Genomic DNA, 13,806 nt, shown 5'->3' with positions numbered 1-13,806 from the left:
GAGGGAGGAGAGGCTCGAAAACAGGGCTAAGGAAAGCTGACCCCGGAGTTCCCTGGTGGCTCAGCAGATTAAGGACCTGGCGCTGTCACTGGTGGAGCAAGAGTTCAATCCCTGGCCTGGGAATGTCCGCATGCCACGGGCACAGCAGGAGAAAAAAAAAAAAAAAAGCTGACCCCACCCCCAAAAGCAGGTGTATGCTCAGCCATGCAGGGACGCTGAGGCTGCCTCCTGCATGCTCTAGCCCACACAGGGGCTTCTCCTATGAAGTCAGGGTTTCTGTGTCTGTAACAAAGTCACCACGGACCTGCAGCTTAAGCAGTGGGAACGTTGTCACCTGGTCCTGGAGGCCAAAGTCTGAAAATAAGGTGTCAGCAGGACTGGTGCTAAGGCTGGTGGGAGAACCTCCTCCAGGTGTCTCCCCTTGGTTTTTGGGTGGCATCTTTCCTCTGGGCATGTCTCTGTGCCCAAATTTCTCCTTTTCATAAGGACACTGGTCACACCGGGTTATTAGGTCACGACCTCTGCTGGTTACATCTGCAATGCCTCCCTCCCAGTAAGGTCACATGCTGAGGTGCTAGGGGTTAGGGCTTCGATATATGAATCTGGGGGGCCTAAGGATGGACACAGGTCAACCCATGATCGCCAGTGACCCATTTCTCTGATGAACGTCTGCCAGGAAGGCTGCCAGGTGAGCCGAGTGTCACCCTGTCGGAGAGAGCACGGGCTGGCACCCTCCCTGGGCCATCCACAGGCGCCAAAGAAACGCTATTGAAAAGCAGCCGAGACGGAGTTCCCATCATGGCACAGTGGAAATGAATCCAGCTAGGAACCATGAGGTTGTGGGTTCAATCCCTGGCCTCGCTCAGTGGGTTAAGGATCCGGCGTTGCCGTGAGCTGTGGTGTAGGCCAGTAGCTGCAGCTCCGATTCGACCCCTAGCCTGGGAATCTCCATGTACCATGGGCGCAGCCCTAAAAATGCAAAAGACAAGCAAAAACAAAAAAAAAAAAAAAAAAACCAATGCACCTATCTGTGGAATGTTCCAGGGAACTAAATATATGGCATCCAGGAAGCCCAGTGACTTGGAAAAACGCACTGACAGCTTTAACAAAAGATGAGCAGTTGGGCCAGCCAGCAAGGCTGCACTAATTGACAGCCTCTTGTTTTCTCCCCACAGTTTTGCCTCATGGATTCCTTTTTTAAAAAAACATAAAAATAAAAAAGGAAAGTGTTGAAGCCTTGAAATTAAACACTTTAAAACGTGGGCTAATGTTCTCAGAGACCGGATTTTAAAGACGGCTTTTGTTCCCCGTTCTGGGTTTGCTCCATCAGTGGAAAACGCCATCTCCCGCGGACATGGACACAGAAGATAAGAGAGAGACGCTGCCTCAGACGCTTCGAGAGCGGTTTTCTCCATCTTATCACAACCCTCAAGGTGCAGCATTTTCATCTGAAGTCCGGTTCCAATTTGAGAAGGAGGAAAAAGGCTTTTCATCTCTCCCATTCCTCTTTTTTTTTTTTTTTTTCCCTCTCTCTCTCCTGGGGGAAGCTCAGCAGAAAAATGTCCCTCCTCTCGCCACGGTTTCGAATCCCATAAAAGATGCCAGTGGCTGGCGCGCTGTGGACCGATAACCCCCTCCCACGCAGGCTGCTACAGCCACCGTACGGACTCCGTGGGGGGGGGGACGGGGGGGGACAAAGAGGTTTGGCAGGAAGCGGGTAGGAGACGCAGAGGCAGGGGAGGCACGAGGGTCCCTGGTGCACCTGGCCCACAGGCGCCCCTCCCCACGCCATGCCTCCCCCAGCGCCCCCGCAGCACCTGCGTCCTCATTCCCCCATCATCTGCAGAAGCCAGCCTGACCACTCTGCTTCCCCGGTTCCTCTTCCTTTGCGCCCTTGAAGTGCGGAATCAGAGGGCCTGGAGGCTCAGCTCCCCTGTCCCCCTTTGTTCCGCCCCCGCCTCCCCACCAGAATAAAGGAGAATTCCAGAACAACTTGACGGGGGTCACTGGAAGTCATTCTAAGGTCATCAGCCTCAGGACAGTCTAAGCTCGAAGGACCCCAGAGACACCCAAGGCAAAGGGACGGAGGAGGCAAAGGGGCCCAACGGGGGCCCCTCCCACCACATCCTGTCTGCAGAGGCACGTGGAGCAGGTGGAGAGAGAAGGCACGTGGGGGGGGGCTGAAAACACTGCTCCCCCCAACCATGGCTGATGGGTGGTGTGTGGCAGGAGCCTGGTCAGAAGGACAAATGGGTGACACGTCCCCATACTCAGGCTGTCACGGGGCCCAGGCGCTGTGGGATCGGGGAGAATGGGTTTGCACGCGAGAGCTGACATCCACCAGCGTCCCTGTGGCAGCCTGAAAAATGAGAACCTCTAGAGAGACAAAAACGGGACTCCGAATTATTTTCTTATCTTGAGGGTCCTTCCTTCGTACTGTCCGTCTCTTTCCCCCATCCGCTCTGTCGGTCTCTCTCTCTCACCTCTTTCTGGCGCAATCTAGCAAAATAACAAGGAAGAGGTGACTTGGGTTCTCGGAGCTACAAGGTGATTTCGAGAGCTGGCTCTTGGACCCCGTGGGGATTTGACACGTGCAGGTGGGGACCCACATTTTCCCGCCGAGTGATACTCAGAGCTGAGGAGGAGCCCCAGCAAGCCCCTTCTGTCGTGTGTCAGGAGGTGAGTCCCCGTGGGAATGACGCTGCTCCAGCCAACGGGTGGCGTGGTGGCTCCTGAAGTCCCCATGGTCCTGCAGGCGGAGTTTCAGACCCCGTGGTTCTTTCCTGCAGTCACAGGCCCCCCCCCTGGGAGCCGCAGACAACAAGCACCTGCTACAGACGCGTGGCACCCAAGGAAGGGGGTGCAGAGGTACTGAAGGGGCTCCGTGCCCTCCAGGGTGGGCCTCCTAGAGAAGCCCCGCTTACAGCCCAAAGCGCCCACCCCACCCTTGAGAGTAAGCACCTGGGAGGCCTTTAAACCTGCTTCACCTGAAGACGTGTGTGGATCTGGGTTCTGGTCGCTGCATCCCTCTGGTGGAATCCAAAGCAGAGGGAGGGGCAGAGAAATTAAGGAGCCTATGAGCCTCTCCCAGGCCCAGGGCACCAGGCCTCAAGCTTTGCAGACGCTCTCAGCTAATCCTCGGAACAGCCCCGGAGACAGGAATTCTTTCCAGTTTACAAAGGCTTTTAGGGGAGGGGAGTCAGCTGGTCAAGGTCCCTGGGCGGGGGGCTAGGGTGGAGGCAGGATGTCAGGCCCCGAAGCCCACGCTCTTGCTTCTGCCACCAGCTCCCCCCGACCAATGCTCATGAGACCCCGGCTGCAGCCGGACCTGTTCTAGCTGTTGGGATGTCCTTCCGCGTGGTATTTGGCCAAACGACCTGCGACACTAACCTTCTCCACTCTCGCCTCCACCCTCCAACCAGCCTGTGAGCTTGAGGGCTCTCGGTCCCGTCCCTGCTTCCCAGCCCAGGCCGTGACCCTGAGTTACGTTCTTAGCACGTGCTCTGCTCTTTCAGCTGCTTTCCTTGGAAAATGCCGCCCCTCCAAGCTCTGCCACTGTCTCTGTGGGAACAGCCCAACCTCTGAGCCTGTGTCCCGTCCCCTCTCCCGACCCGCCAGGCACCTGTGCGGCCCCACACAGGCTCACGGGCTGTGTTACCCGTGGGAACATCGCCCTCAGGTGTGAAAGGGAGGGGGGAGCTGGGAACTGTGACATCCCACGATTTGGGGGGATACACATTCGTTTTGAAACCATGCCTCTCACCTCCCTTCTTACACACAAGTGAATCCACTTTAGATCGGAGCTATCAATGCACAAAGGGGCACCATTAAAACACTAGAAGAAGAGTTCCCGCTGTGGCTCAGCCGTCACGAACCCGACTGGTATCCATGAGGATTCGGGTTCGATCCCTGGCCTCTGCTCAGTGGGCTAAGGATCTGGCGTTGCTGTGAGCTGCAGTGTAGGTCACAGAGAGGGCTCGGATCAGGTGTTGTTGTGGCTGTGGTGCAGGCCAGCAGCTCCCCCACTCCCCCCTCCCTCTCTCTCCCCCCTCCCCCCTTCCTCCTCCCCCCTCCTTCAGCAAAAAGGTGAAGCCTGTGCCATTTTCCCACAGGCAGGGAGCTGTGCGGAGGGCCCCTGAGAGGCCTGTGATCAGTTGTTTAGCTGGTTTACTGAGCAGCCTCAGACCCGGGGGTATAAACATAGAGTGGTTTTTTATTTTCTCTAATCAATGCCGCCAGCCGCACTCTGTCAAATTCTGCTTTCCATCTCCCACCGAGAACTCAGGCAGATCCCACTGTTTCCTGCTGGCCCCCAGTTATTACATAGCCTCCTGGGTTTAAATCACTACCTCGCGTTCAGGTCCAAGCTCCTGGGCGCCCGTCTCCCACGGCAGCCGAGCCCGGCTCTGAGACAGGAGGAGCGGGGGCTCGCTGCCCGTCTCTCTCTGGCTGGGTCTGGACCATCTGGCCTGGGGGCTCCTGCGCTCCAGGTGGTTTCCATGGAGACCACCCCCCTGCGAGTTTCCCAGGGTGCTGTTCAGACCCATGCTGGACCTCATCTCCACTGCCGGGATGCCCCCTTAAAGAAACGCCCGCGTATCTCCTCGGGCCTCACCCAGCGGTCACTCAACGGCGGCCTGAACAGTGCATGGTGCCCGCCTCTTCCCGGGTCACTGTCATTGATGCGGAAGCTTGGGAGTCCATGAGGGCCTCTCCGATGCCTTCGAAGGACTGGGAAGCTGTGGGCTGGGGGGGGTTCCCTCTCCTTTCTTCCTGGCAGCTGCACCATGGTCCTCCTGGCCCAGCATCACCAGCTGCTCCGGCCAGAGTCCTGCCCTGAGAATGCTCCGGGTGGGAGCAGGCCTCTGCTTCTAGATGTATAGATTTGCGATACTCCAGGGACCCAGGCCCAGCTCCCTGCACGTCTCCTCGGCCCCAGTCTGTCCTGAGAGCAGGAACTGAGCAGCTCTGCGGGAGCCAGGCTGGCGGTGGGAGGGCTGCCCCTGGCCTCTCCTGGTAGGAACCCCAACTCTGAGCGCTACCCCCCAGAGTTCCCCTTGTTTGATCTTGGGAATCACTGCCTCTCTCGGTTTGGGCTGAAGAGCAGAGCGCCTCTCCCTCTCTCTACTAGATTTACAGAACAAAATCATAATAGATTACCCCAATTAATAATAATTAACCATGATAGATGAAACACTTATCATCGAAGCCATCCCTATGCATCATTTCATTTCCCTTGAAAGAAATATTCTTTTTTGCTTTTTTCTTTTTTGGCTTTTTAGGGTCGCACCCACAGCATATGGAGGTTCCCAGCCTAGGGGAACAATCAGAGCTACAGCTGCCGGCCTACACCACAGACACAGCAACACCAGATCCGAGCTGTGTCTGTGACTTGCACCACAGCTCACAGCAACGCCAGGTTCTTAACCCACTGAGCGAGGCCAGGGATTGAACCTGCAACCTCGTGGTTCCTAGTCAGATTTGTTTCCGCTGCACCACGGCGGTAACTCCCCCTTGAGAGAAATATTCTATTGTAACCTGTGTCTTATAATGAAAAAGTTGAGATTTAGTGGGGGGATCAAACCACAACCAGGGGGCCAAACCTAGCCCCCCACCGATCTATCTATGGCCCACAGCTACGAATGCTTTTCCGATGTTTAATTCTTTTATTTTTATCATTTCTGACCGTGCTTGCAGCATGCAAGAGTTTCCGGGCCAGAGACTGAACCCAAGGCACAGTAGTAACCAGAGCCACAGCAGTGACAACACCAGGTCCCTAACCTGCTGAGCTACCAGGGAACTCCAGGTTTCATATTTTTAAAGGGTAAAAAAAAACCAAAAACAAAAGAAAAGAACAAACCTCCAAAGAGGAATATGTTGTGACATGAGAGAATTATGTGACATTCAAATTTCAGTGGCCATAAAGTGTTAACAAGCACGGCCTCCCTCGTTTGCTTACGAGGTGTCTGGGGCTGTTTTTGAACCACAACAGCAGGGTTGAGAAGCTGCATCAGTGACAGCTGGCCCAAAATATTCATTATCTGGTCCTTTCCAGAAAAGTGAGCCCACCCTGCCAAGGTTCATTTTTCTCCCTCACAGTTTCCTGGACTGGCTGGGAGGGTCTCCAGGCTGCAGAGCCTCTTTCTGGGGGAACTCTTCTCCCAGACGGAGGACGTGTGGGCAGAAAGACATGGCATCTCTGAAGCCCTTGGCTGGACCAGGCTCCCACATCCCGCATCCTCTGCCCACTGGGGTGGGAGGGGCCACAAAGTCACGCTCAAGGGCAGCAACTTCTAGTTCTGACACTGGGGGTGAGTAAAGGATCAGAGGCAAAGATTTCACTGACCACAGATGGAGATCCAGGATTTAAACGCAGGGCTCTCTGACTCAAGAGTCTCTGGGCTCAGCCTTTTACTCCACGTACTTGGGAAAACAACCACAGGTGCAATAAAAAAAGAAAAAAAATGTTTTAAAAAGGGAGGAATTCCCATCATGGCTCAGCAGTTCACGAACCCCATTAGCATCCATGAGGACGTGGGTTTGATCCCGGCCTCATCAGTGGGTTAAGGATCCGGCGTTGCCGTGAGCTGTGGTGTAGGTCACAAATGTGGTTCAGATCCCACGTTGACGTGGCTGTGGTGTAGGCCAGCAGCTGTAGCTCCAATTCGACCCCTAGCTGGGAACCTCCATACGCCATGGGTGCGGCCCTAAAAAAAGACAAAAAGACCAAAAAAAAGAAAGAAAAGAAAGAATGGAAAAGCCATAAAGATACACAGAAAGATGCTATTATTGGGTCCAAGTTCATGCTGCTCACTGCTCGACAGGCCAATACATCGAGAGAGGAGTTGGGGGGCGAGGGATAGCGAAGCTATTCATACAGATGCAGCCGGAGACGATGGTGGACTCGTGTCCCAAAGAACCATCTTACCTGCGTTAGAGGTCAGGCGTCTTTTATATTAAGAGGGGAGGAGCCACGTCCAACATCCCCTGGTTCCGGCCGGCGGGGTCCGGAGGGGAGGGATGTGTTCATTTCTTCCACCTGCCGTCACTCACAGGTGGGCCTGGCCCGGATGTTTCCTGCAAGGTCAACAGAGGGATTTTAGCTTAATGCTCATTACCTGGGAGGCAGGGTTCCCAGAGATGGGCCATCATGGGTACGCGAAGCTTACAGGCAACGCCCCTTCAGGGATTAACTTGGAACAGGACACAAAGTCCTTCCTGGCTCTGGGCTTCCATCATTCTCCATCCACAAAGGCTCTTCCTCCGGCCCCGGGTACCCCCCCTCGGGCCCGTCACCGGGTCACGTAAGCAGGAGAGCCAGCCAGTCACAACGGCTTCTGAAAACCCTTGGAGAGACTCACAAGGGCACAGAGGAGCCGTCGAGCTTCAGGGCTGCCATTGTCTATAACTGAATGCAAACTGACAGCAAGTGGAAAAATTCTGAGGGCCATCATTTTCAATGACCCAGCAGGCATTCACGGAGCAAGGGTCTTTCAGAGTCGGAATATAAATAAGTCCTGTGTGTCCCGAAGCCCTTCCAGATGAGCAGGAGGAGAGGGGAGAATAAACCTTCACATGACCCCCCTGCCCGTTCTTCTCGAAGCAGGAAGGAGCAGACCCACTACAGAGCCTCCCGGTTGTGAAACATGAAGCCCCGAGGGAGCCAGGATCCATTAAGTATTTGTGGTGCTGAGTGACAAGCCTGGAAGCAGCGTGGGAGAGAATGATGAATAAATGCCCTGGCATTCCGGAGACTCAATGAGCCTCCCGCGGCCCCGAGTTGATTCTCCGTGTCATAATGGAATCAGACGCTTGCCAAGGAATCGACAGGAGGGAGAGAGAATTTATAAAACATGTACGTATGACTCGTCCTGTGGCTGCTGTTTTGAAAGCCGGGGAGACGAACAGAAACCCAGCGGATCATCCGGTGATACTGACACGCAGTAGAACAAGGCGAGGTGGGACAGGCTTTGTTTTCCAGCCCCACCGAGAACCCAAGAAGCCGAGGCACTGTGGACACGGAGGATCTCCGAATAGCCAAGCGGCACAAATACTGCACCTGATGAGATGTCGTCTCGGTTCAGACCCCCACGATTCGTGTCCTTCTGCACTGGGTCCCTGATAACATCGGGGACCTCTGGACGATTGTCTTTACTCACATCTGGAGAGGAATAAAACTACTATGTACTGAGAACTTACTCGCACCAGGCGCAAAATATGCTATGGACAGGGTTCTGTTTTTTTGTTTGTTTTGTTTTTTGGGTTTTTTTTGCTTTTGTCTTTTTACCTTTTCTAGGGCTGCACCCGCGGCATGTGGCGGTTCCCTGGCAAGGGGTTGAATCCGAGCTGCAGCTGGCAGCCTACGCCACAGCCATAGCCACGGGGGATCCGAGCTGCGTCTGCGACTTACACCACAGCTCACCGCAACGCCAGATCCTTAACCTGCTGAGTGAGGCCAGGGATCGAACCTGAAACCCCCTGGCTCCTAGTCGGATTCGTTAACCGCTGAGCCACGACAGAAACTCCAATGGACAGGGTTCCGTTTAACCGCACCGAGGAGATGGGCGTACCACAGTACGCGTGAAGAGCCAAGACTGCAACAGAGAGGTTCAGTGACTTGCCCGAGGGAGCCCAGCTCCTAAGGAAGGGAGCCAGAGCTAAAAATTGGCTTCTTCTGAGTCCAGATCCGGGTTCTTCATTCCTTACGCAGCCTCCCCCACGAGTAGGTTAAAATTCTACCTCCAGGAGTTCCCAGGTAGCCCAGCGGGTTAAAGATCCAGGGTTGTCACTGCTATGGTTCTGGTCACTGCTGTGGTGTGGGTTCGATCCCTGCCTGGGAATATTCACAGGCTGTGGGAGTGGCCAAAAACAAAAACAAACAAACAAAAAAAATCCCAAACCAAAAAAAACAAAACACTTGACTTCCAAGTGGACAATTTAGGCAATGTACGTTGCTGCAAAACAGTTTTTTTTTTTGTAAGATTAAGGCGTCATCCTCAGGGAGTTCCCGTCGTGGCGCAGCAGAAACGAATCCGACTAGGAACCATGAGGTTGCAGGTTCAATCCCTGGCCTGGCTCGGTGGGTTAAGGAGCCGGCGTTGCCGTGAGCTGTGCTGTAGGTCGCAGATGCGGCTCGGATCTGGTGTGGCTGTGGCTGTGGTGCAGGCCGGCAGCTGTAGCTCTAATTAGACCCCTAGCCTGGGAAGCTCCCTATGCTGCTGGTAGGGCCCTAAAACGCAAAAAAAAAAAAAAAAAAAAAAAAAAAAAAAAAAAATTAGCCTCCCAATGTTGAGCTCCCTGCTGCCCTGACTCACCAACACATCAAACCCCGGAGGACTCAGAACCAGCCTCCATCAGTCCCCAGCGTGTCCTGCTCCCTGCGTCACAGCAATGGCCACTGGGTGAGAGTGAGCACACGCTGGGTCCTCCCCAGGCTAGATATTTAGGTATTTCCCACTCCTTTTTCCCAAGAATTTGTTAGGCACGTTCTCCAACACGCAGCGAGCACTCACGTATCTATCAGTGAGGCTTACCATCAGCATTTGACTAATTTTACTACTCTTGCTTGATCTGTCCATCTCCAGACCCATCTCTCCATGCAGCTTCTTTTTTTCTTTTTTGCTTTTAGGGCCGCCTCTGTGGCATATGGAGGTTCCCAGGCTAGGGTTCGAATCGGAGCTACAGCTGCTGGCCTTCGCCACAGCCACAGCCACGAAGGATCCTTAACCCAATGAGCGAGGCCAGGGATCGAACCTGCAACCTCATGGCTACTAGTCAGATTCATTTCCGCTGTGCCACAGCGGGAACTCCCAGGCACCTTATTTTTGATGCATTCATTTCAAATGAAATTGCCATCATTCATTCACTTCCCCTAAAACAACTCCGCCTGCCTATCATTGGCCAGAGCTCTCTATTTATTTACTTTTTTACTTTTGAGGTAAAATTTACACACAACGAAATGCTCAGGTCTGAAGTGTACGCTCGCTGGGTTTTGCCAAATTCATACACGGTGCACCCCAAGCCTCTATCACTATAGAGAGCGAAACGAAGAGCCCAGAAAGTTCCCTTCTTTCCCAATCAATCCCCACTCCCAACTCCCAGAGGCAAAGGGGAAGTGATCGCGCGGAGAGGATGTTTGCAGATCTCCTGGTCTCGCCTTGTGCTCCATTATCTGGAAGCATCTGCGCGGAAAGGACAGAGGAGTGGCCCAGGGAAGGCTTGCTCCCGAAAAGGAGTAACATCCAGACGGAGGGCGGATCCGCCCTGCTGTGGCCCCAGTGCTAAAACACACCGGCTCTACACGGGGCTGTGAATACAGGAGCATCGCTAGGGGCCAACCCGGAGCCCATGCGCAACCCACAAGTACCAGGGAGTTGATGCCAAGAAGTCGACTTGGACCCACGGGTGGCAGGAGCCAGTGGGAAAATACTTGTCCTCGGTACTGCCAGGCAGACACAGGCGCACTTCACAAGGCTCCTGGGCGGGTCCTGGTGGAACGGAGCGCCGGTCACCCCGGTGGTGGCAAAACTGATGAGGCCTCTTGCATTGGGCTGCCCTCCTCCCCGTCCGGTCCCTGCATCCCTCCCTCCTGCGCACGGAGACTACGTCCCAAATAAACATGCCTTCCCCTCTGCCTCTGGGGGGTGTGTGTGTGTGGTGTGTGGTGTGTCGGGGGGGAGGGGAACAGGCTAATACAACTATGGGGTGTGCATTGTTGCCTGTTGATTGACTTATAAACTGTAATTACATAGAGTAAAACGCACAGCTCTTAAGTGTCCAGGTTGATGAGTTCTGTCAAACGTATATGCACCCACGTAACCAACATCCCCCCCAACGCCAGAGTCTGGTCAGCACCCCTTGCATCACTGTTGGGTCCAAGCCCAGCCCCGACCCCCGGAAGCGACCACGATTCAGAGGTTACTCCTGTAGATTCCTTTTGTCTGTTTTGAACTTTGCATAGACAGACCAGCGAGACAGTATTTTCACGGCTGTGCTGGATGGAAGACAACGGGAAATTCTTTGCCATTCTCTGATAAGACCTCGAGTCTGGTTCCCTTTCTCTTGAACCCGGGCTGGCCCCGTGACTTGTGTCGACAATAGGATGCTGCCGAGTAATGCTGGGATTTCCAAAGCTGTGGCTTAAGAAGTCTGCAGCCCTTACCTGCCTAAGTGGGTGGCCTCCTCTGGGGCGGGGCGCAGGCAGAAACGCTGGCAGCAGAGTAGGAAGAGGGGCTGTGGAAGTCTGCAGGAGCGTGAAGGTGTCCAGAAGGGCCCTGAAACCCCTGGTAATAAGATAGGTGGAGGGAGTTCCCTGGTGGCTCAGTGGGTTAAGGACCTTGTGTTGTCACTGCACTGGTCATTGCTATGGATCGGGTTCCATCCCTGGCCTGGAAATTTCCACATGCCACGGGGTAGCCCCCCCCCCCAAAAAAAGGGGTGGAAAAGATGAGTCAAGCAGGCAATTCAAGAAGCTAGGGAAAAACAAAAAGACAGGAGTTCCCTGGTGGCTCAGTGGGTTAAGGATCTGGTGTTGTCACTACTGTGGTGCAGGTTGCTGCTGTGGCACAAGTTCCATCCCTGGCCCTGGAACTTTGTGGGCTGTGGGGTGTGGCCAAAAAAAGAAAAAAGACAGCAGAACAAAGCTGAAGAAAGTAAGATAAAAGAAATAATAAAGGTGCAAACCAAAATTCGTGAAACAGAAAACAATAGACAGCATCAATAAAATCTAGTTTTTTTCTTTGAAAAATTTAGGAAAAATTTCAGCCAAGAAAAAAAGGTAAAAGACCAGGAATGGAAAAGAGGGGTTAACTCCAGATGAAGGAGTTTTAAAATTATTTATAAATACTATGAACAACTTACATCAGTACATCTGAGCAGAGCTGGGGAGACAGGCAGGGGCAGCCCCGGGGGTGGAGCCAGCTGGGCCGGGGGCCTGCAGGGGCTGAGGGAGCAGGAAGAGCACCTGCTGGCCCTGAAGGGGCTGCGTGATAATTTCCTAAAAGCTGAAAACATGACTTTTACATATAAAATGGAGACATGTAAGTAATTGTTTCCAACCCATTAATGAATGAGGGACCCAATAAGATACGAAGCCCAGCTGAAAGGAACATCTGAAAGCCAGCCATGCATACAGGCAATCAGGAACGCTGGAACGGGTTTGCTGATAGATGCAAAACTGCTCATCAGAGCAATAAAATGTAATGGCTGAGGTCATATTTTCCAGGCAGCAGAAACCAACGGTTTCTCTGCAGGACAAAATCCGTTTGCATCATTGTGGACAAGAATGATTTCCATTTTCTACAGCCCAGCGTCTCTCCCCTCCGAGCTGTAAAAGAGCCTAGTGAAGAGAGAGACAAAGGTCCAGGCTGGGCCAGACCCAGGCGAGCCCTGGGCAGGGACTGCACCGGCACACCCAGCATCTCTTCACTCGTTGTCCAGGGCTATTTCTCTAGATCTACTTTTTTTGTTGTTGTTTTTGGGGGGCCACACCTTCAGCACATGGAGGTTCCCAGGCTAGGGGTATAATCAGAGCTGCAGCTGCCAGCCCACACCACAGCCACAGCCATGCAGGATGCAACCTACACCACGGCTCACGGCAACGCCGGATCCTTAACCCACTGCGCGAGGCCAGGGATCGAACCCGCAACCTCATGGTTCCTAGTCGGATTCATTTCCGCTGCGCCACGACGGGAACTCCCAGATCTACTCTTATTCTGTTCACACCTACAGGACAGAGAGCGCCTCAGTCCAGAGCATTAGACTCACCGGGGGACGTCTAAACATCCGGATCCCGGGCCACACCCTGGACTCTAAAAATCAGTACTTCTGGGGGCGGCTCCTGGCGTTAGAATCTTCAAAGCTCCCAGATGATTCTGACCTGCACTCAAAGTTGACAACCACTAGCCTCCAAGCAGGCGGGGTCCGGGGGCCTCCTGCCCCCCCAGCCCATTTCCCACTCCTGACCCCGCCCACCTCGCTTCCCACCCCCTCTCAGCCCCCCCACCCCCGTCCCACCCTCCCTCCGCTCCTTTCCACCCCCCTCCACCCCACCTGGCTTCCCTCGGGCCTCAGGGGACAGTCGGCCCCACCACCGTGCAGAAGGGCCGAGGGCCGGCTGCTGGGACTTGCCTTCCGAAGCCCCCTCCCCGGGGGTCAGTCCCAGGAGACGGGCTCTTCTGAAAGTGCTTTGCTCCCCGCCACAGAAGGAAGCGCAGCTTGAGAGCAGCCAAGGAGAAGAAATCCATCACCCTCCGGAAATTGGTTCCGGGCGCCCCGCAGAGTGCCAGTCACCAGCCAGAGGCCCTTCGGTGCCCTGCCGCGCCGGGCAAAATGAATCGGTTTAATCGGGGCGCACCAGCTGTCCCCCAACGCTTGCAACTGCGAGGTGGGTGGGCTGCGGGGCTGCTTTTATCTGCTCCAGCAAGGGTCCGAATCAGGGCACGGGGAGGGCCCTGGCCCCCAGCGGCCCCTTGCACAAAAAGCTGGGTGGGGAGGGTCTGCTTTCAGCCCAGATACGTCTGCAGCCTCGGGAGAGCCCAGCGCCAAGCTCCCCAAGCCTACGGCCTCCCCTGGAGAGCAGCCTGGGAGATGGTCTGGCAGGGCAGGGCTGGCCTTGACCAGAACTGGCCGGCTTTCCTGGCAGCCCAAACCCTGGGCCAGCTGACCGGCCTTCGAGCATAACAAAGGGGGAGCAGTGGCTGGTGCGGAGCTCTGCCCTGGGGTGACCTTGAGAGGATCACAGATGCTGCAGTCGGGCGGTGGGCGCGGCCGCCAGGATGTGCCCAGTGACCTCAGGCACGTCTGAGC

At 54.7% G+C, this 13,806-nt stretch overlaps 1 long non-coding RNA gene across 3 annotated transcripts in view; it reads right to left on the bottom strand.

The window, feature by feature from the left end:
* Positions 1-13,806, bottom strand: part of LOC102164155 — a 65,400-nt gene extending 51,594 nt beyond the window's left edge. Inside the window, exons 1-4 of one of the 3 annotated variants that reach the window (XR_002336971.1) lie at positions 13,051-13,806; positions 11,162-11,282; positions 8,060-8,161; positions 6,929-7,077 (exon numbers count right to left, since the gene is read on the bottom strand). This is a non-coding gene — a long non-coding RNA (uncharacterized LOC102164155). Of the gene's footprint in view, positions 1-6,928; positions 7,078-8,059; positions 8,162-11,161; positions 11,283-12,765; positions 12,974-13,050 lie in introns of those variants that run through there. The other 2 variants (XR_002336970.1, XR_002336969.1) reach the window with 2 other exon arrangements.

The sequence above is a fragment of the Sus scrofa genome, chromosome 12 (genome assembly GCF_000003025.6).
Source record: "Sus scrofa isolate TJ Tabasco breed Duroc chromosome 12, Sscrofa11.1, whole genome shotgun sequence".
Lineage (NCBI taxonomy): Eukaryota > Metazoa > Chordata > Mammalia > Artiodactyla > Suidae > Sus > Sus scrofa.
The sequence above is the reverse complement of the archived record's forward strand: the minus strand, read 5'-3'. Positions and strand labels throughout refer to the sequence as shown.